The 21533-nt window shown below is 42.7% G+C and overlaps 1 protein-coding gene across 5 annotated transcripts in view; it reads left to right on the top strand.

Annotated features, from left to right (window-relative positions):
* PRKG1 (protein kinase cGMP-dependent 1) overlaps positions 1–21533 on the top strand; it is a 1424783-nt gene that overhangs the window by 1306456 nt on the left and 96794 nt on the right. The window lies entirely within an intron of this gene.

Here is a 21533-nt window from a genome sequence, read left to right as displayed (position 1 = left end):
AGATATGTGGTGTGGGTTGAGTCATAGTTCTAATGAAGCTGGAAGTTTAAAATAAAGAGGAAAACTGATAGATAATTCAACTAAAATAGCCATCAGTAGGAATCCATCTGAAACAACTAAACTAGAGGACAAGCCTAAACATATAGCCCAGACTTGAACAGCTTATAGCAATGGTCCCCAACCCTCCAGAACAGGGTTGAGGACCACTGGTTTATGGAAAGGAACTTATTCAGAGTCTAATCTAATGTCTTTTGTAAGTCCTTTTTAAAAACTTAGGAGCACAACAAAAGAAAGCCTGAGTATGCCCATTTGCCTAATTGACCTCCCCTTTTACAAAACTATGCTATTGTTTTTAGCATCGGTCATGGCGGTAACAGCTCCGACGCCCATAGAATTCCTATGAGCGTTGGAGCTGTTACCACCACAGCCAGTGCTAAAAACTGCACTACAGTTTTGTCAAAGGAGGGGTAATTGCCTTTGTTAATGGCACTTTAAGATGGTCAGCCTCTTGTAACCTAGGAGCAAGCTTCCAAATACCAATGATGGTGTTTCACAGGAAAGAATACATAGGATCAGTCCCTTGTAAAACCTTAAGCAGTCCAACAAACTCGATTGGCAATATTTATGTATCTAATTCATTTTCTATCCCATTTTCCCCAAAGAGTTCAGAATGGGTTATAGGCCTAAAACTCTGATTTACCAAAGCCCATGTGCGTGGCTTTAGGTATCTGGCCAGTTGGAGTCCCAGAATGCACTGGAAAGTAGGCCTAAGACTCCAGTTGGCCCAGGTGCCTAAAGTTCCTCCTATGAGAGTGGCCTTAGGCGCCTTGGCCAATCAGGGCCTTAGCTCCTCCCCGGTGCATCCTAGGATGCACTGGTAAGGGGAAGGCCCACTATTCTGAACAGGTGGGCCTGCCGGCCAGAAGCAGTAGGCATCCCTCCAGCTGGCCTTGCCTATAAAGCTATGGGGGAGGTTTGGGAGGGCTTTGGGAGAGGGAGGGGTTTTGGTGGGTGGGGAGTCATGTGTTTGGGGGTGCCAGCAGGAGGGAGTAGGCATCCCTCCTGCTGGGAATTATTTTGGGGTTTGTGGCAGGAGGGATTGGGCATCCCTCCTGCTGGGGATTGTTTTGGGGGTTCTGGCAGGAGGGAGTGAGCATTCCTCCTGCCATGGACAGTATGGGAGGGGTTCGGGCCAGCTTGCAGTGGGGTTTGAGGATTCCCTGCCGTGGTCGCTCAGCCGATTGCAGCAGGGAGATTTCCTTGCTGTGATCAATTTAGTGGCCGTGTCTATTAGAAATGTAGTCTTTGTATACCATGCAAATTTCAAATTGCTAACTAGAATGATGTATTTTTTAGTATATTAACATTTATTCATTGGTTGAAACCCATAGTCAGTTCTTTATTACTATGTCCAAATAATTTTAGAAGTTAAGTTTAATATTACTACTGAAATTCAGTGCATACTTTAAACTACTGATAATATTTCCACTTCTGTTGAAACACAGTACAGTATTGTCAACTTAGATTCATTTGCGTTATATGATTTCATTCTATAGTCTAGGTTTCTATGGAAACTTGAATGACTATGACAGTAGAAAATAAAGGAATGAAGACAGTTCTTTAAAGACATAAATGAAAGTTCTTTAAAGACATAAATGAGCTTGATGCCAGGTCCCTAAGATTATATAGCAGCCAGTGACAATCATACCATTAGCACTTGAATTGTTCAAGCTGTGACAAGAAAAACAAATGCAAATTAAGTTTGTGAGTTTCAAGAAAATGTGAAAAACAAGTGCTTACTTTGGACCTGGTTCAATGAGTTGTGTTTGTCAACATTTGAAAACATATAGTTAAATATTAATAGAGTCATATGCAACGAGAAATTATAAAGAAGAAATGTCAAACAGACATCGATTTGAGCTTTCATGGATGCTTTCTCAAAGGCAATCACATCTTGTTGCACAATAAATTGTCTCCGTTGTGGTCATAACTGCAAACTTTAGATAACTCAGACTGGGTGACTGAAGTAATGCTGGCACATTTGATACTATAGAAAAACTAATCGTCCCTGACCCTAGAACAAGGGTGAGGGGGAGAGACAGCTGGAACCGCTAAAGTCTAAGAATTTTTTAACAATGTGTGATAAACGGGGAGCCCTCAGTCACATAGCTCGCAATGGGGTTTACAAGGCCCCTAATGCACCAGCTATCACATCAATGTGCCCATATGGGCATAGTCTGTGAAACATTCTTGGGCTCACCCGAAAATAATTAAATGTGAACTAGTGCACCAAAAAGATGTGCTAAAAGTGCAAATAATAATCAACAAAAGTGATAGAAACTGTCTCTGCCTCTCATCCGAGGATGCAGAAGTGACCAAAAACAACCATAAAGGCAAGGGCAAGAGGAACAAGCCAACAGTCTAAAAAGTACTCCGTGGGTAAAGGCTCAAGGCAGCCAAAGGGCTTATCCAAACATGTCTGTCCACATTTGATACCACATGTTATGTTATAGTTGGAAATTTTTCCCTTCATATTCACTGCTATTGGTTTACCCAATCCATCATTCTATCCCGACTCGATTACTGCAACTCCATCTATCTAAGCCTAACAAAGAAACACCTTCTCAGACTTCAGCGGATTCAGAACACCGCAGCTAAACTAATCTTCGCAAAAGGCAAATTTGACCACGTCTCCCCGCTTCTGTCTAAGCTTCACTGGCTCCCAGTCTTCCTCAGGGTTCGCTACAAATGCGCCTGTCTTACCTTCAAATCTCTTCACGGCATCCTTCCTCCCCTCTTCCCACTATCTTGGCTCTCGAGCACTCACTCCACCAGATCCACTCAGAAATTCAAACTATCCTTCCCTTCTCTAATTGGCATCTCCCATACAGGAAAACATGGTACATCCCTCCTCTTCAGGATCACCGAGCTGTGGAACAGCTTTACGGCCCATCTTCGGAGTTCGACCTCCCTCCAACATTTCAGAAAACATCTGAAAACCTGGCTTTTCTCCAAAATGTAACTACACCCTCCCTCTCCATTATTCTAAGTACCCTCTTCCGTCCTTGTTCACCTTGCCTCTCTCTCCTTCCATTGTAGTTCCTCCTCTTTGTTGTTAATCCCTGTAAACCGTGTCGAGCTCCACTTCCGTGGAGATGACGCGGTATATAAACTTAAGGTTTAGTTTAGTTTAGTTTAGTTTACACACATAAGGAAGGATCTTTTTTGGCCACTATATTTTCATCTTTCTTTTTGGGTTATATATACTTTGAGAAATCCCCAAAAATACAGCATGCTAAACTAGGGGCTCCTTTTACAAAAGTACACTAGCATTTTTAGCGCACACACTGGATTAGCGCGCGCTAGCCGAAAAACTACCGCCTGCTCAAGAGGAGGCGGTAGCAGCTAGCACGCGCACGTTAAGGCCCTAATGCACCTTTGTAAAAGGAGCCCTAGGTATGTTAATGTGTCTTTGAAAGCTCGAAAGAGGCAATATTCAATAAGGATATGAATAATTTGAAACTTGGGGCATGTTATTTTCCCCTCCAAATCTCCATTTGACCAAAATTAAGAACAGATATCTCAAAAAAACAGATATCTTAAAAAACTACAAAAACCTCACCAAAGAAAAATGAAAAAATTTCTATGCCCAAAATATTGGAAACGTTTCAACCAACAGCAGAAACCTCTTTAAACTGGTCAACGACCTCTACAACCTCGAGACACTCACTGACATCTGGGAAGACTCCACATTTAATGCCAACACCCTAGCAGACTTCTTCAACTCCAAGATACAAAAATTAAGATCGACAATAACTGCCCTGGCCAATCCCCACAGGTACTTTCCTATTCTCCATGACACCGACATATCCAAATCTGACCTAGGGTCCAGAACCGACCTAAGTTGGAACCATTTCACAACCATAGACTGGCAAACATTTAACAAATACTACAATAAATACAAGAACTCCTATTGCAGACTAGACACCTGCCCCCCAAATATCATGAAAGCGGCTCCAATCCACTTCAAAGCCAATGTGTTGGCATGGATCAATTCTTTACTTTCCACAGGAAATTTCCCAGTAGAGCAAGGCCACATCATGATAACTCCAATTATAAAAAAACACAAAAGAACCACCCAACGCCCCGTCTAATTACAGACCTGTCGCTAACATCCCTCTAGTCACCAAAATAGCAGAAGGGGTGGTAAATGCCAAACTCACTACATATCTGGAAAAATTCAACATTCTACACGACAACCAATCGGGCTTTCGCTCTGACCACAGCACCGAAACCATCATAGCCTCCCTACTTGACCACCTGCACTCACTCTTCAGCCATGGCTCCAGCGCCCTTATCTTGCAACTCGACCTGAGCAGTGCTTTCGACCTAGTCGACCACACTATTCTCCTAGACTGCCTTGCACACATCAGCATCTCTGGCCAGGTTCTCAACTGGTTTCACGGGTTCCTAAGAAATAGATCATACAGGGTGTTTAAGAACGACTCTTTCTCCTACAGCTGGGACAACTCCTGTGGTATCCCCCAAGGCTCCCCCTTGTCCCCCACCCTGTTTAACGTCTATCTTGTCTCCTTGGGGATCCTCCTGCAAAGTTTCAACCTCAAATTCTTCATATACGCAGACAACATTACAATTGTCATCCCACTAACCTGCTTCACACCAGAGCTGCTTAACTCTATATCAAGCCTACTCAGTCAGATAGAACTCTGGATGTTATCCTACAGATTAAAATTAAACTCTGACAAAACCAAATTCTTCCTAGCCACCCCCAACGACAAAATCAAAGATACCACAATACAAGTGAATGGATCGGATTTCCCCCTAGAACAAACCTTAAAAATATTGAGAGTCACCTTAGACAAACATCTATCCCTGGAGAAACACACTGATCTTACTGTCAGGAAAAGCTTCTCGGTGCTCTGAAAACTCCGCACCATAAAAAAATACTTTGGCGACTCCTCATTTCGCCTGCTAGTACAATCCTCCATTCTCAGCATCCTGGATTACTGCAATATCATTTATTTGGGCTCCATTAAGAAAAGCACCAGGAGACTAAAACTAATCCAGAACACCGCTGTCCGCCTTATATTTGGCCTAAACAAATAGGAACACATCACCCCCTTCTACCACAAACTGCACTGGTTACCATTTGAATCCAGAGTCCTATTCAAGTTCGCATGCCGTATTTGGTATATCCCCAAGCTACCTCAACCCTCACTTCAACCTAAACTACAACAAGAACTCCCGCAGAATCCATCTGTTCGCCTTCCCCTCCCTTAAACTATGTCATTTCAAAAGATTCCTTGACAAAACCTTCTCCTTCCAGGTGGCTAAACTAAACCCATGGCTAGCCCATATTGTGCTCAATGCCCCCACCTACCTGGACTTCAGAAAAAAAACTCAAAACACACTTATTCCACGATCAGAACCCTTAATTCACCCTCTCTCCCCCCTCACCCCCCATCAATACACACAAATCTTAACCTACTCCTGCTTTTTGTACAAAACCTCAACAACCTGTATTTTCCAATATTTTGACCTTCTTGTTATATACTCCTGTTTTCCTGTATATGACCTTCCTATCGTACATTCTTGTATATTCCTGTTAACTTCAATAACTTCATTGTTTGTAACCTTGATTAACTGATGTGAACCGCCTAGAACTCTCTAGGTATGGCAGTATACAAAATAAAGTTATTATTAAATCATATTAAAAAAATGGCTCAAAATAGGTTTCACAACTACCTACAATTACACAGAAGTAAGGAGATGGGATCTCATTTTGATTATGAGTACACATCTATCAAGTATTCATCAGGACAAGATAAGTGTGATTCAATTAAATTTTGAGAAGTGAATGAGAACTTGTTTTGGAAGCAGAGATTTATTGTAAATGAGAGACTGCTTTTGAAGCACAGGTTATTCACAGTGGGGAAGACCATAACATTTTTTGTAATGCTCAGTCAAGGACATATTTGTTATGTGAAGTTAAGAAGATTTTTATGCCTATGAGCAGGCACTGATAGATGTGTGAGGACATTGGTCCCAGATTGTACCCTGAGGCTTTTCCTTCTTATTTTAGTATAATTGTAGGTACTGATGAAGCATGTTTTGAACTTTTTTTTGTTTAAATATGATTTTAGCTATCTGTTCTCCATTTTGGTCGCCGTACATGAAGAAGACACGGTACTACTCGAAAGGGTCCAGAGAAGAGCGACCTAAAATGGTTAAGAGGCTGAAGGAGTTGCCGTACAGTGAGAGATTAGAGAAACTGGGCCTCTTCTCCCTTAAAAAGAGGAGACTGAGAGGGGACATGATCGAAACATTCAAGATACTGAAGGGAACAGACGTAGTAGATAAAGACAGGTTGTTCACCCTCTCCGTGGTGGAGAGAATGAGAGGGCACTCTCTAAAGTTAAAAGGGGATATATTCCGTACAAACGTAAGGAAGTTCTTCTTCACCCAGAGAGTGGTAGAAATCTGGAACGCTCTTCCGGAGGCTGTTATAGGGGAAAACACTCTCCAGGGATTCAAGACAAAGTTAGACAAGTTCCTGCTGAACCGGAACATACGCAGGTAAGGCTAGACTCAGGGCACTGGTCTTTGACCTAAGGGCCGCCGCGTGAACAGACTGCCGGGCACGATGGACCACTAGTCTGACCCAGCAGCGGCAAATTCTTATGTTCTTATGATTTGGAGGGGGGTTTGGTATAAAGCTCCACAGGTTTCATTAATTGGTTTGACATGCTGATATTTCCCATGTCAATGCATGTTGTTTCTATCGCACAAAATGTGACCATCTGGGAAAAGGTGACTAAAGTAATAGATTCACAATGTCAAGAATGGCTGATATTTCATGTTACAGGTCTATAAGCCTGCAAAAGTTTCATGTTTGAACTTACGCAACTTTTATATTTTTCACATTAAAGATAGGGTTTGGAATATTATATTATAAATTGTTCGCTCTGACAGAGTGTGGTGTGAAAGACTGAAGGAGGAAAGAGAGAGAAACTGTTCCCCATAGACTTGAGTTTCTGTTAATTTCCAGTATCTTTCTGTGACAATGGCTCTTGATGGACACTAACTATCTGTGCCAGAGCATGCAACTGGGGCCATTCTCTACTTTAAGCATTGGACCTTAGCACATCTGTTGAACCTCAGGACTGTGCTAAGTACACTAAGGGCTCCTTTTACGAAGCTGCACTAGCGTTTTTAGCGCATGCACCGGATTAGCGCGCACTATAGCGCTATAGCACGCGCTAGCCGAAAAACTACCACCTGCTCAAGAGGAGGCAGTAGCGGCCAGTGCGCACGGCATTTTAACGTGCACTATTCCGTGCGTTAAGGCCCTAACGCGCCTTCGTAAAAGGAGCCCTAAGTATATTAAATGATAGCATATTTAGTGATTATATCAATGAAATGAGCGATATGAATTATATTCAAAAAGAAACTATCCTTTAAGAGTTATAATAAGAAGCTTGCTCTATGAAATCATATTTATAAATTCAAACACAAGTCACTTTACCCAACACAGGACTAAGGAAGAGTACAGCCAGTGTGAGTTTTATGACTCTGCTGGCATTCTGAAGATCCTATGATTAGAGCGCCTCACTTTTACAGACTGATTGGCAGAATAAGTTATACTTTTGCACTTTGATATCTATTTAAATTATTGATTGATTGATTTTTAGTAGCTTATCTATTACAGCCATGCAGATACCATTCTGAGACTCTACAAGCTCTAAAGCATAGATGTTCTCATAAGAATAGCCTTACTGGGTCAGACCAAAGGTCTATCAAGCCCAGTAACCTGTTCTCAGGGTAGTCAATCCAGGTCTCTAGTACCTAGTCAAAACCCAAAGAGTAGCAACATTCCATGCTACTGATCCAGGGTAAGCAGTGGCTTCCTCCATGTCTTTCTCAATAACAGAATGTGGACATTTCCTCCAAGAAAGTGTGCAAACCTTTCTTAAAACCACCTATGCTATCTGCTCTTACCACTACCTGTGGCAATGCGTGCCAGAGCTTAACTATTCTCTGAGTGAAAAAATATTTCCCTGTAACTTCATCGAGTGTCCCCTAGTCTTTGTAATTTTTGATGGAGTGAAAAATCGATCTACTTGTATCCATTCTACTCCACTCAGGAGGAGAGTTTGCAGTTGAAAGCATTCTCAAAGAAGTGAGCTTTTAACTTGGACTTGAACACTGCCAGAGACAGAGCCTGCCATAGGGATTCAGGCAGTTTATTCCAGGCATATAACAAGACAGATTGATAATAGGCTAGGGTGGGCTTTTATTGCATCATTAGTAGTTGGAATGTAAGGACAGTGCCAGGCGGACTTCTAAGGTCTATGTCCTAAAAATGGCAAAGTAAGATCAGGTTTGAGTATTATATACCACATTCATTGCTGGTTTAATCACAAATTGGTAATGTGAGACTGTTGGTCAGACTAGATGGACCATTCAGGTCTTTATCTGCTGTCATCTACTAGTTACTGTTTTATGTAATTATATGATCATCCACTGGAGAGAGAAGAAAGGGGAGCTAACATTTAAGTTTGTTAGAGGGACTTGGCACCCGGGCACATGATCTGTAAATTGAGGGCTCAGTAATCAGGTGGAAGAGGACCTGACACCCAGGCGCATCCCTTGCCTATTAATTAGAGAGTAACCAAATGTATTCTATACCTATATTTTTGCAGTCTTGGGAAAGAGAGCAAACAAATCTCTTAATAATATTTCTGCCTTGGCAATATACCCCTCACTTTTAAGGAGAACAAAAGAGAGTTTTGGTGTTTGCTTTCCAGAGCAACATTCATATACTGTTGACCTTTCCGATGCCTGTAATATATTTGGAGATGAGGTTACAGTTTCCTTAAGAGAAGTACAGAGGAGAGGTATCCATCTAGGAACCAACTGAGAGAGAGAAGAAAGGAAAAGAGAGAGCTCAAAACAACCACAAACACTTTAGCAACTATTTGTTTTGTCCTGAAGAAAGAACAGTAAATACTTAACTCTTCTTCCCCCTCCCCCCTTTTTACAAAACCGCAGTGCGTTTTGTAGTGCCAGCTTCCACGGTAACCGCTCTGATACTCATAGAATTCCTACGAGTATTAGAGTTGTCACCGCTGTGGCTGTAAAAAAAGGTGGTGGGTAGGGCGTGGTTGTAATTTGATAGATCATCTAATAAAGATGTCTTAAAATTATTCCTTTGCCTTTTATGTCTTTTTAATTTGCTCCAGTTTCGCTTTGAGCTCTAGCTGTCCTTCATCTTCCAAGACTCCCCTGGTTGTACTTTTGGGACACTGCTCTGCAATTTTACCATATTTGTCCATATTTAATGAGACAGGCACCCCTATCAGTTTCTTTACTTCAGTGTCGTCATGCCTGTTCTCACTCCAGTGAGAGGCTGGCTAAATAAAATTCTGACTTTGTTGAAGCAAGGTGAATTTACTAGTCTCTTGCCTACAAAGCTAATTAATATAAATTATTAGATTGTGGTTTTCTAAGAGTTCTTCCTACAGGAACACCTAAGATATATGAATCCCTAGGGTACACTACTACTTTGAACTGATCATGGAATCAGTTTTAATGAACCCCTTGAGAAGCCAAGATGTGGCAGATGCATCTGGCAAAGAAGCATATGAAGGACCAGAGGAATGTACAAGGATGCCACACAGCTTACCAGGCTAGTAATTATAATTGCTATGCAACAAAAGCTTGTGATTTAATGAAGGAAACAATATATATATATATATATATATATATATATTATTTTTTTTTTTATAAATCTTTATTTATTTTTAAATCAAATCAACAAGTGCACAAAAATATATCATATAGTAATTCCAATATAGCACTGTAATATCTAACATATAAAAACAAATAGTGTAAGATCCCCACCCACCCACCCTTCATCACATTCTCAACAAAATAGAATATACTATTTTATACAACATATTATAACATATCTTATTGAATTACACACCAAATCCACCCACCCCCTTGAGTGTGCTAAATAGAACTAAGAAAGAAAAGAAAAGAATTGATGCCTATTCATCACAATATTTTTCCAATGGCCCCCATATCTTTGCAAAGTTATTATATGTCCCTTTTTTGTACTGCTATTGCTCTTTCCATCTTAAAAATATGGCATAACGAATTCTACCAGAATGTATAATTAAGATTCTTGTAATTTTTCCAATTATTGGTTATATGTTGAATGGCAACCCCTGTCATAACTAATAAAAGTTTATTATTATGTGACGATATTTGACTCACAATATATTAATCTGACTTTATTTAATAATTAGAAGAGTTGTATTCCTATTACATCTGTCATTTGATCTTGTTATTCTAAATTACATCCATGCTTAGTGAAGCCGTGTTCTTTTACTATTTGCAAAGTAAACTACCTTGTTATTTCAATGAAAGTTCACACAGGACAACTTTCCATAGAGACTTAGAATTGACTGTAAAACTTACCCCCCCCCCCCCAACACTAGTTTCCTTTCCTTTTGAAATGAATTGTTTTGCATAAACTGTAAAAGTGATTGTTGTTAGTCTCCCTGTGTACAACTAGCAAGCCTTGAATGACTTATGGGAGCTTCTTGAAATGTGATGGTTTCCATGGCATTCTGGGTTGTTGTAGGCCAGGGTTTTCTGGGCCTACATTTCAGCCACCTATCTCATGCCCACATAGGTGCTTTAGGCCGCCTAATACCACTTCCAGAATTGGCCACGCCTACTTTGATGTTCGGCGGCCTAAAACACCTACATAGGCACGATTCCATCACCTTTTATTTAGACTCTGGTACGCGCCGCAACCTTACCGGTTTTCATCAGATTTAGAATTTCCCCCAAGCTGCTAATAGAATCATTTTTCATCAATCCTTTCAGTGTCAAAGTACTAGTTCTCAAAAATATGGTGTTATCAAAAACTGATTATATTTCTTTTTGTTTATCAGTCATTTACACCCTGATTCTATAAAAGACGCCTATAGTTAGACACCTAGTTTGGTGCACCTAACTGATCTTGGCACCTAACAACTCGTGCTCTTCAACATATACGACCAGGAAATTGGTACGACGAGTGAGATGACTAAATTTACAGACGATACATAGTGAGGACACAGGAGGATTGCGAAGACCTGCAATGTGACATAAAAATGCTCAAGAAATGGGCCGCGACATGGCAAATGAGGTTTAACGTGGATAAGTGTAAGGTGAGGCATGTAGGTAATAAAAATCTTATACACGACTACAGGATGTCCGGTGCAGTACTTAGAGAGACCCCCCCAGGAAAGAGACTTGGGAGTACTGGTCGACAAGTCGATGAAGCCATCCACGCAATGTGCGGCGGCGATGAAAAGAGCGAACAGAATGCTAGGAATGATTAAGAAGGGGATCACGAATAGATCGGAGAAGGTTATCATGCTGCTGTACCAGGCTATGATACGCCCTAACCTGGAAAACTGCGTCCAGCACTGGTGGCCGTACATGAAGAAGGACACGGTACTACTCGAAAGGGTCCAGAGAAGAGCAACTAAAATGGTTAAGAGGCTGAAGGAGTTGCCGTACAGTAAGAGATTAGAGAAACTGGGCCTCTTCTCCCTTGAAAAGAGGAGACTGAGAGGGGACATGATCGAAACATTCAAGGTAATGAAGGGAATAGACTTAGTAGATAAGGACCGGTTGTTCACCCTCTCCAAGGTAGAGAGAACGAGAGGGCTTTCTCTAAAGTTAAAAGGGGATAGATTCCGTACAAACATAAGGAAGTTCTTCTTCACCCAGAGAGTGGTAGAAAACTGGAATGCTCTTCTGGAGGCTATTATAGGGGAAAACACCCTCCAGGGATTCAAGACAAAGTTAGACAAGTTCCTGCTGAACCGGAACGTACGTAGGTAGTGCTGGTCTCGGTTAGGGCACTTGTATTTGACCTAGGGGCCGTTGCATGAGCAGACTGCTGGGCATGATGGACCACTGGTCTGACCCAGCAGCGGCAATTCTTATGTTCTTAATTGGCTTAAATCAGTGCTGATTGGAGTTGCAGAGTGGTAGACTTAAGAATAATATCAGGAAGTACTTTTTTCATTGAGGAGGTAATGGATGCCTGGAATTTCATTCTGATAGAGGTGATATGGATAAAAAAATGGAATTCATAAATATGTGGGATAAGCCCAAGCAGAGAGAGGATGGAATCTGAGCACCTCTTAAATGACCTTCACACTTTAAACAGGCCATAGATTGGTATAACTTGCAAGGAGCAGTAACTATAATTCTGGTCATCTTGTTGGGCAGACTAGATGGACTATACTGGTCTTTATCTGTTGTCATTTAGGGCTCTTTTTAATAATAATAATAACTTTATTCTTCTATACCGCCATAGTCGTGAGACTTCTAGGCGGTTCACATTGAAGAGAGCTGGACTATCAGCAAGTTACAATATGGAGATAGTCAGAGAATTACAGGGATGCCAACCAAGGGCCAGTGAGGTAAATGGTCTGACGCTCATAGGAATTCTATGAGCATCAGAGCATTTACCTCGCCGGACCATGGTAGAAATCTCTACCGCAGCTTTGTAAAAGCCAATGTTAATATATTACTTTAAATGCCCCTAGTTATAGGCAGGGGCAAGAAAAATATTTGGTTTATTATTGACTTGTAAATTATATGTATAACAGCAAGAGATGATACTAGTGTTGACAAGATATAAGAAAATGTTGACTAATACAACTGTTTATATGACTCAGTTCACTCAAGAATTAAATATCTTTATCCTCTGTATCTCCTTTATTACTTTGTACTTTCTTTTTGCTATATACCACAGCATGAGATTCTAGATCAGCTTCAAGGTTTAATGTGAATACTTAACTCTTTGTCAGCACATGTGTTGCTCAAGTGCCAGTAGATACTGGTCATCTCTCCAGACAACATGGTATCCTCTTTATCTGGTCATCTTCTGGATCTCTATTGACCCTACTCTAGGGGTTACCATTTTTTGGGCTGCAAAAATCTGAACACATGGCCCCGCACTGTTCTGCCTCTGGCCCTGCCTCAGCCCCGCCCAGTTCTGCCTTTGGCTCTGCCCCATTCAACCCCTGCCTCTTCCAGTTCAGCCTCTAGCCCCGCCGCCATAAGCTATGTCCACGTCTGGAGGGCCTGGAGCATGCATAGATGTGTGTGACATCATCCACGCATGCTCGGATGCCATCCAGATGTGACCAGAGCTCTTCAGGGCTTTCCAAAATCCGGACAAACTGCCGGGATTTAGAAAGTCCGTCCAGGACCCTGGACAGACCTCTAAAAGGAGGACATGCCAGGTAACCCTATCCTACTTACAACTTTACAAAATCAAAAATAAAGACTGACTCCTTTTCTCTAAGTAAAGATATGTCCCTCTTACTAGTGTTCCCTCTTTCTTCAATTTTCTAGTTGGATACTAGTTAAATTAAAATGAGCAGATAATTAGGTTTCCCTGACTAGGCGCCTCCCTTCTCTCTGGTTAAATGGCTTGGGACTAGATTAACTAAGCTCACCGATTGTGTCCTGACCAGTTTGAATAACCTTCTGCTCGATCCGATCCAATCTGCACATGCAAACGAGGGGAAATGGCATGCATAAGTAGGAAGGCAGCGATTCACTACACAGAAGAAGGAACACCAATTGGGCTGGAAGATTTAAAAAGAAGCAAATGCTGAGGACCAGTTTCTCACAGCCTTGCCGACTGTCCTGCTCTCTGCCGCCCTGAAATCCTAGTCCTGCAGTCCTGAAATCCCAGTATCAAAACAAAAATAAAACCAACAAAATAAAACATTTTAAACACATCTCCCTTGTGTAAAAAGCACAAGAAGGCAAGCTCTGCCGACTCTCCTGCTCTCTGCCGCCCTTCCCTGCAGTGCGATCCCGTAGTTTTAACCCACGGGTTAAAAGTGGGTTCTGTTCCTGGCTGCAGCATGTTCTGTTCCATATAGCTCTGGATAAAGTGTGTTCTGTTCCATTAAAGCCCTCCCCTTGTTTTGATCTCGCTTGTGCGGAGAGCACGCGCATGCGCGGACCGCATCTGCAGGCAAAGAAGATGGTCTGTGCATGTATCAAGATCGCTCTGCAGCGATCCGTGGGGTCGCTGTGGGGTGGGGCCTCTGATCGCATTAATTTGCATGAGGACTTGCAGTGAATCGGTTGCCTGGGAAGACTCGGCCATGGATCACCCACGGATCGGATCAGATAGGTGAATTTAGTGAATCTAGGCCTTGGTATACTGCTTTTCCCCTATCTCTCTTACCTAGTGGCATGTACCAGCTCGGGTCTAATCAGCTAAACTTATGCTGGTGCACTTCAGACAGAGCTTGAAATTGCCCTTCCTTTCAGTAGCAATATAATGTTGCCACACTAATAAGACCAAAGAATTTACTGCAGTTATGGGACAGGATGCAGTCCTCAGAAATCCACAAGTATTTGGAGGAGAATTAACCAGTTCTACTAATAGGTGTTTCACTTTTTTTTTATCAATACCTCTTCTTTGCCATCAGTGCAGCCCTGCTTATGCACTCTCTTATAACTCCATAAACAGCAAGTATAGATTAAGACTGTCTTTAAACAAACAAAGAAATAAATCCTCTTGTATAGCCAAGTAGGTGAATTCACAGCTGGTCAGAACCTCTCTGCCAAAACCCTCCCTGCCTCTGACAGTCTTAAACTGTATCTCTAGCCCAGCTCAATATTCACAGCTTCTTCAGGATTAAAATAAAATTCTGCTGAAATCATGGCATTCAGCTTTAAAGGTGATTATTTCTCCTACTAGAGCTGGCAGCCTTATGCTGTTTCGTAATTTCAAACTCAGACATTTAGGGCTCCTTTTACTAAGCCGCGGTTGCATTTTTAGCGTGCGCTGAAGATTATCGCAAGCTAAGCCCCGCGCTATGCGGAAAAACTAACGCCAGCTCTAGTAAAAGGAGCCCTTACTTTTACACAACACAACCAATCTGTTTTATTTAAAATATCAGAGTTTCCACAAACTCAAGCAATCTTTTACATTTCATTATTTATAACCCAAACTAGTTTTCCATTCATAACAATTAATTCTGCAGCAGTTTCTCAGGATTTTTACCACTCACACTTCCTTAGGCTACTTAAATCTCTGCTCTCTATTTTCAACTCCTTGTTAAATGTTTTTTCTCTCTCATGTGCAAACTAAGGGCCTGATTCTCCAAAAGTGCGTCTCGATTTTAGGCAGCTGTAGGCATCCTACAGCTGTCTAATCAGCCAATCGGGATGCACGTTTTTTAAAAAAAATGCTCCCCAGGCAGGCCTGAAGGCGCCTCCGGGAGCCTAGGGAGACCCGCAAGACGCCTAAGCTCGCCTAAGGGCCTTAGGCGGACCTTAGGCGAACCTAGGTGGCCCTACGCGTCTCCCTAGTAGAGGAAGAAACCTTAAAATGTAGGCCAGCAAAATGCTGTCTACATTGTAAGTAGACGCAGCCGCTATACTTATCGCGGCAAGGGATCTCTCTGCCGCTGTAAGTATAGCGGGCCGCGGCCTGTCCAATCGGATGCCCCCCCTCCGACACTACCGACCGCCCCCCCCCCCCCGACATTACCGATCTCCCTCCCACCCCGACACTACCGATTGCTGGCAGGAGGGTGTCCAATCCCTCCTGCCCGAAAACGCCCCCCCCCGCCCCCCCCGGCGCTAACAACCCCCAAACCTCCAAACTAACCTGTTCTTCAGGCCAGACGGTTCTTGCCCGTCCAGCCTGTAGGCCCGCCTGGTCAAAATGAAGTGGACTCGCCCCTTCCCGGCCCATCCCGCCGAAGCCTAAGGCCTGATTGGCCCAGGCTCTAGAAGCCTGGACTAATCAGGCCTTAGGCATAGCGGGTCCGCCCATCCCCACTAAGTCTAAGGTCTGATTGGCCAATCAGGCCTTAGATTGGATTGGACACCCTCCTGCCAGCAATCGGTAGTGTCGGGGTGGGAGGGAGATCGGTAATGTCGGGGGGGGGAGGGGGGTGGTCGGTAGTGTCGGAGGGGGGGGCATCCGATTGGACAGGCCGCAGCCCGCTATACTTATAGCGGCAGAGAGATCCCTTGCCGCGATAAGTGTAGCGGGCCGTGTCTAATCTAACCCGATTCTCTAACCAGCGTCTGTTACATGGACGCCGGTTACAGAATCGGGGTTTTAGTGTAGGCCGATTCTGAATAGGACGCCTCTCCCGGGCGTCCTATACAGAATCAGGGCCTAGGTGTCTTCAATATAGGCGGTCTGCCTGGGGAGCATTTTTTTAAAAAAAAACGTGCATCCCGATTGGCTGATTAGACAGCTGTAGGACGCCTCCAGCTGCCTAAAATCGGGACGCACTTTTGGAGAATCAGGGCCTAAGTGGTTAATGTCACTTCCTTTTTCCAGATCCCAGCATGCTTTGGTTTTGTAATCCAGCACCCATAGCCCAGTGGAGCCCCGACTTACAGGCTTTGTGTATGTGACAAGCATTTCAGATGAAGGGGCCCACAATGCGCTGAAAGTTTGGGTTTGTTTTTTTCTTATATTTTGTTTTTCATTTGTCTGGCTTGGGCAGACCTAGTACACCTACGTTGCACATCATTCATCATGACCTCTCATTTTCTACGCACATCCAACAGACTGCTAATGCATGACACTTCTGTCTCTACATCACCAAAATTTGCCCCTTCCTCTCTGAGCACACTACCCAAGCCCTACCCAAGCCCTTGTCCAGAATCTCATAACTTCACACTTAGACTACTGCAATTTACTTCATACAGGTTTCCTGTTGAACCGCCTCTGCCCCCTGCAATCAGTGCAAAACTCAGCTGCACAACTTATCTACTGTCAGACTCGCTATGCTCACCTTACCTCTCTCCTCAAATCACTTCACTGGCTCCTATCTGCTTCCACATACAGTTCAAACTCCTATTGCTAACCTACAAGTGTGTTCATGACACAGCCACTCAGTATTTCTCCACTTTTATCCTGAGAACTCTGTTCCTCAGATAAGCAGCTTTTATCCGTACCTTTCTCTCCCACTATCAGTTTCAGACCTCCTTCCTTTCATCTAGATGCCCCATTTGCCTGGAATAAACTACCTGAGTTCATCCATCACGCCCCTTCCCTTCCCTTGTTTAAAAGTAGACTGAAAACCCACCTTATTTATATAGCCTTCAATCCATAATCTTACTAGACAGTAGATTAACCTCCCTAGACAGAAGATTAACTATTCTCCTAATTGTATCCCCCCACCTTGGCAATCCGTCTGTTTAGATTGTAAGTTATTTCGAGTAGAGACTGTCTCCTTCGTGACTCTGTACAGCACTGCATATATGCGGTAACACTCTAGAAATAATTAACCCAGTAGTAGTAGTAAAATCCCACTTAGATAACCTTGATAGGCGGTATATAAAATCCTAATAAATTTGAAACTTGAAACATCTTTTTAAGGTTTTCTCAGCCTTTTCACAACACAATGTTACTATGTTAGCTTGCACAACTGATCATTGATAAAGCCATGTAACTAAAGCCTCCGCTGTTCTAAACTTACCATTAAAATCCTTCGAGTCGTTGTAGTGCTGGTAAATTTTCTGATTTCAAAAAGACGAGTGATGCTGCCAAAACTTCAAATGAGCTCCGTGGAGGTCCACGGAAATTCCATCAGATCAATCATTGGAGAAAACGACTGACATATGTGCAGAATTGTCCACGGAAAGAGGCATAAACGTGCGCATGCATCAGAAAATGCTACATCGTAGGCACACATGAACATCGGTCATAGGCGTGTCTTATTGTAGAGTGACATGGGCACATGCCATAAGCAAATGCTTTTTTCTACACTGCTTCTGTGGGACATATATGCTGCCCCCCTATTTTTATTGAACTTCTATCTCTCATGCACTCTCATGAAAGAGGAAATCTGTCTACATCTATAAGTAGAAGGTGAAGAATTAACTGCATATGGGCATCAAATCACAAACAACTCCTTTTGGATCCGTTTTTTTGTGAAGTGAAAAAGGCAGTGTGTATCACTGAAAAGTACATCCTGACCATAAGCAATGCTCACACACTGCTCTGGGCTGAAACTTACTGGGGAAAAACCATTTCTTTTCATCGATGCCTTTGAGATTTAACTGCCCTTTTAAGGGCGACTTAGAATGATTTAATTTTTATTTACCCTCCTACTGTTTTTCCGTTAAATTGTTATCGTTTATCTTTAAAATTGTAGTTCTTGCCTATTATCCTCTTGTTTCCACCTGTTATGGTTTTATGTTTCCAAAAGTCTTTGTCGCCCCCTGTCTTCTTAAATTTGTATTTTAACTATTATTTTCTTTTATGATTTTGTACACCGCCTAGAAGGCTGATTAGGCGGTATAAGAAATTTTAATTAGACTTGAAACTTGAAACTCAGCAGCCCAAGACCTGCCGGCATATGTTTTTAATGAACACGCATGAGACGTGCCTTTAAGACACATGTATATGGCACCCCCCAAGTATGATAAATGTATCTTCATCTCTCATGCAATTGGCAGCCCAGACCTACCAGTGTACATTTTTGATACAAGCACATGAGATGCGCCTTTAACATATGCGCCTGAGATGCTTTTTTAACACACTATCGGCATCTCCAGACCTGCCAGTAACTTTGCAGCGTTAAAGAGCAGCACTTTATTTTGTGCATCACCATCTTCTGAAGTGCTCGTTTTAATTTTAATGACCTTTTTGTGCTACATTTACCTACGAAGCACGGAAAATACTGTGCGGAGCCATTATGTGCATTGGAAGCTAAACCAGTTAGAACTGGTTTAGAATTAATCATTAAAGGCACAGTAAGTTTAGAACATCGGAGCCTAAGTGAGGGGGATTGGGGGAGTGTTGGAAAGAAAAAAATGGTTATGCAGATTCCGGTCGATATTCCGTCAAATATTGGTAGAACCCGTAGAAGTTCTAGCAGCCAGGGCCATTACAATTAGACCCAGATTTTCTGTGTCAGTGCTGGCACTGAATATCCAAGACTAATCTAGCCAGCAATGGTTAGCAATTAAAACCCACTGACTGTCACCGGTTGAATATTGGCTGTATTTATAACGTGCACAGCAAGGGGGGAGGGGGGAGCATGCATCACTGCTTCTCTTTCCCTGGTTGTTGCATTATATGCAGAGCCTGGCTTCAATTAAATTTTTAAGTATACATTTCTATTTTTAGTTTGTGGTTACTTATTCTACACTTATTGAGAGTTTGTCTGTGTTCTGCATGCCTGAAAGTTTTTCTATCAGCATTGTATAAATATCTGTGTGGGATAAATCCATACTAATCAGGCTTGCTTAGTTTTCCAGCAGGTGAATTATGTTCTAGGGCCCACCTCAAACACTGTGTGCAGTTCTGGTCACCGTATCTAATAAAATATAGCGGAATTAGAAAAGATTCAGAGAAGGGCAACAAAAATGATAAAATGGATGGGATGACTTCCCTATGAGGAAAGGATAAAGTGGCTAGGTCTCTTCAACTTGGAGAAGAGACGGCTCAGGAGTGATATGAAAGAGGTCTATAAAATACTGAGTGCAGTGGAAAGGGTAGATGTGATTCACTTGTCTACTCTTTCCAAAAATACTAGAACTAGGGGGCGTCCAATGAAGCTACTAAGTAGTAGATTTAAAACAAACCAGAGAAAATATTTCTTCACACGTGTAATTAAACTCTGGAATTTGTTGCCAGAGAATGTGGTGAAATCAGTTAGCTTAGCAGGGTTTTAAAAAAGTTTGGCTAATTTCCTAAAAGAGAAGTCCATAGGCCATTATTGAGATGGCTTAGGAAAATCCACTGCTTATTTCTAGAATAAGCAGCATAGAATCTGTTTTACTACTTGGGATCTAGCTAGGTACTTGGGACCTGGGTTGGCCACTGTTGGAAACGGGATACTGGGCTTGAATGGACCTTCGGTCTATCCCAGTATGGCAATTCTTATGTTCTTATGCTCTGTAGTGTTTACAGTTCCGATCTTTCTATGTAGGCTTTTGTTTTGTGACTCCTGAAAGTTACTACTGTTATGATATTGCAGAATTGCTTTGTAGATTCTGAGTGATTTTTGTATTACTTCAGGGGTGAACTGATTATTTGGGCAACTGTGGTAACAGATCAAGATGATAAAGGGGATGGAACTCCTCTTGAATGAGGGATAGAACTCCTTTCGTATGAGCTCACTGTAATGCATTTGCACAGGATTATGGGTGGCTGCTGCTGAGAACTGAGAAAAGCCACGCAGAACTACAACAGTAAAAGCCACGCAGCACCCCTTTGCGCATTGGAGGTTGAAATAACTTGCTCACTAGAAGGGTGAAGGGAATCTAAGGGATCCCTGTCAACATGGATTCACAAGAGGCAGGTCATGCCAATCTAATCTTATAAGCTTCTTTGATTGGGTGACAGGAAAACTAGACTCAGGACAGGCTCTGGACATAGTATACTTGGATTTCAGTAAAGCTTTCGACAGTGTCCCACACCGTAGACTATTAAACAAGATGAAATCGATGGGGTTGGGTGAGAAACTAACTGCATGGGTCAATGATTGGCTGAGTGGAAGACTTCAGAGGGTGGTGGTCAACGGCACCCTCTCTGAGACTTCGGAGGTGACTAGCGGAGTGCCGCAGGGCTCAATCCTGGGACCATCCCTTTTTAACATATTCATAAGAGACCTGACCCGGGGGCTTCAGGGTAAAGTATCACTGTTTGCCGACGACGCCAAACTGTGTAACATAGTAAGTGAAAGCAACCTCAAGGACAGTATGACGCAGGATCTGATCACGTTGGAAAACTGGTCCTCGACATGGCAGCTGGGCTTCAACGCTAATAAATGTAAGGTCATGCATCTCGGCAGCGGAAATCCATGCAGAACATACTCCTTGAATGGAGAAACGCTAGCTAGGACTTCAGAGGAACGGGACTTGGGGGTAATCATCAGTGCAGACATGAAAGCTGCTAAACAAGTAGAGAAGGCCTCATCTAAGGCAAAGCAAATGATTGGATGTATCAATCGAAGCTTTATCAGCCGCAAACCTGAAGCCATAATGCCACTCTACAGAACCATGGTGAGACCTCATCTGGAATACTGTGTGCAATTCTGGAGGCCACATTACCGGAAAGATGTGCTTCGAGCTGAATCGGTCCAGCGGATGGCCACTAGGATGGTCGCCGGACTCAAGGGTCTCTCATACAAAGAAAGACTGGGTAAACTGCATCTCTATACCCTGGAGGAGCGCAGAGAACGGGGTGACATGATTGAGACATTTAAGTACGTCACTGGTCGCGTCGAGATGGAAAACGATATATTCTTTCCCAAGGGACCCTCGGTCACAAGGGGGCACCCCCTCAAACTCAGAGGGGGGAAATTTAGTGGTGACACGAGGAAGTATTTCTTCACGGAAAGGGTGGTAGATCACTGGAACAAACTTCCGATGCAGGTGATCAAGGCCACCAGCGTGCTCGATTTTAAGAATAAATGGGACATCCACGT

Source organism: Geotrypetes seraphini, chromosome 4, assembly GCF_902459505.1.
Source record: "Geotrypetes seraphini chromosome 4, aGeoSer1.1, whole genome shotgun sequence".
NCBI lineage: Eukaryota > Metazoa > Chordata > Amphibia > Gymnophiona > Dermophiidae > Geotrypetes > Geotrypetes seraphini.
This window is presented reverse-complemented; position numbering and strand designations above follow the sequence as displayed.